Consider the following 2,500-nt stretch of genomic DNA (forward strand, 5'->3'; position numbering starts at 1 on the left):
CTGGGTGTCTACAGCTTCTATAGTACACCTTCCTGTCTCGCTGCCTGGGTGTCTACAGCTTCTATAGTACACCTTCCTGTCTCGTTGCCTGGGTGTCTACAGCTTCTATAGTACACCTTCCTGTCTCACTGCCTGGGTGTCTACAGCTTCTATAGTACACATTCCTGTCTCGCTGCCTGGGTGTCTACAGCTTCTATAGTACACATTCCTGTCTCGCTGCCTGGGTGTCTACAGCTTCTATAGTACACATTCCTGTCTCGCTGCCTGGGTGTCTACAGCTTCTATAGTACACATTCCTGTCTCGCTGCCTGGGTGTCTACAGCTTCTATAGTACACATTCCTGTCTCGCTGCCTGGGTGTCTACAGCTTCTATAGTACACCTTCCTGTCTCGCTGCCTGGGTGTCTACAGCTTCTATAGTACACCTTCCTGTCTCGCTGCCTGGGTGTCTAAAGCTTCTATAGTACACCTTCCTGTCTCGTTGCCTGGGTGTCTACAGCTTCTATAGTACACCTTCCTGTCTCGCTGCCTGGGTGTCTACAGCTTCTATAGTACACCTTCCTGTCTCGTTGCCTGGGTGCCTACAGCTTCTATAGTACACCTTCCTGTCTCGCTGCCTGGGTGTCTACAGCTTCTATAGTACACCTTCCTGTCTCGTTGCCTGGTTGTCTACAGCTTCTATAGTACACCTTCCTGTCTCGCTGCCTGGGTGTCTCTACATCTCTCTAAATGTGTATTGTATTTTATTTTACCTTTATTTATCCAGGCAAGTCAGTTAAGAACAAATTCTTATTTACAATGACGGCCTACCCCGGCCAAACCCGGACTAAGCTTCTGTCCAAGCTCGTCTTTCTCCTTCTCACAATCAAAACACACAATAGTCACAAAGAAATTCCTTCATTTGCTTTTGTTTGTCAATTACAAGGGATTTCCAAAGAATACAACAACAATAACAGGCTTATATTGTGCTGCTCCATTCTGTTGGCTTCCTTTGGTTTAAACCATAGATCTGCATAAACAATAGAACTCTATACGGAACTATCGTAATGATTTCAGATGCATTCCACAAGAGGGCACTGACACTTGTTGGGCACCTCTCTGTACTAGCCTGGCACTGCCCTAGAATCACCTCTCTGTACTAGCCTGGCACTGCCCTAGAATCACCTCTCTGTACTAGCCTGGCACTGCCCTATAATCACCTCTCTGTACTAGCCTGGCACTGCCCTAGAATCACCTCTCTGTACTAGCCTGGCACTGTCCTGGAATCACCTCTCTGTACTAGCCTGGCACTGCCCTGGAATCACCTCTCTGTACTAGCCTGGCACTGTCCTGCAATCACCTCTCTGTACTAGCCTGGCACTGCCCTGGAATCACATCTCTGTACTAGCCTGGCACTGCCCTAGAATCACCTCTCTGTACTAGCCTGGCACTGCCCTAGAATCACCTCTCTGTACTAGCCTGGCACTGCCCTAGAATCACCTCTCTGTACTAGCCTGGCACTGCCCTAGAATCACCTCTCTGTACTAGCCTGGCACTGCCCTAGAATCACCTCTCTGTACTAGCCTGGCACTGTCCTAGAATCACCTCTCTGTACTAGCCTGGCACTGCCCTAGAATCAACTCTCTGTACTAGCCTGGCACTGTCCTAGAATCACCTCTCTGTACTAGCCTGGCACTGCCCTAGAATCAACTCTCTGTACTAGCCTGGCACTGCCCTAGAATCAACTCTCTGTACTAGCCTGGCACTGCCCTAGAATCACTAATTCTAACTGCCCCCTCCTCTTCCCCCTGCCTCACCCATCTACCCCACCCCTCCTCTAACCCCCTGCCTCACCCATCTACCCCACCCCTCCTCTTCCCCCTGCCTCACCCACCTGCCCCACCCCTCCTCTTCCCCCTGCCTCACCCACCTGCCCCACCCCTCCTCTTCCCCCTGCCTCACCCACCTGCCGCACCCCTCCTCTTCCCCACTAGGCCTTTACCCTGGGCACAGACGCCATAGCCTCTCCCTCCCATCTCCAGGAACACGGCTCTTCATCTGTACCCTAGTCACTAGGCCTTTACCCTGGGCACAGACGCCATAGCCTCTCCCTCCCATCTCCAGGAACACGGCTCTTCATCTGTACCCTAGTCACTAGGCTTTTACCCTGGGCACAGATGCCATAGCCTCTCCCTCCCATCTCCAGGCACACGGCTCTTCATCTGTACCCTAGTCACTAGGCCTTTACCCTGGGCACAGACGCCATAGCCTCTCCCTCCCTTCTCCAGAGTACAAACTGCGGTTACCCTCCCACACATCCTTTCCTAATTAACCTGGTAGTTCCAGGTGAGGCCCTCTGCAGCTCGGTCCTCACACCATAACAGTGGTGCGTCTGTTCGACTGACTGCTTCTGTGACACACACACACACACACACACACACACACACACACACACACACACACACACACACACACACACACACACACACACACACACACACACACACACACACACACACACA

At 51.8% G+C, this 2,500-nt stretch overlaps 1 protein-coding gene across 13 annotated transcripts in view; it reads left to right on the forward strand.

Moving 5' to 3' along the window:
- The window catches only part of LOC139544418 (transcription factor 4-like), a 464,635-nt gene that overhangs the window by 324,929 nt on the left and 137,206 nt on the right, over positions 1-2,500 (forward strand). The gene's annotated exons all lie outside the window — the stretch shown is intronic.

This window comes from Salvelinus alpinus, chromosome 18 (genome assembly GCF_045679555.1).
Source record: "Salvelinus alpinus chromosome 18, SLU_Salpinus.1, whole genome shotgun sequence".
NCBI lineage: Eukaryota > Metazoa > Chordata > Actinopteri > Salmoniformes > Salmonidae > Salvelinus > Salvelinus alpinus.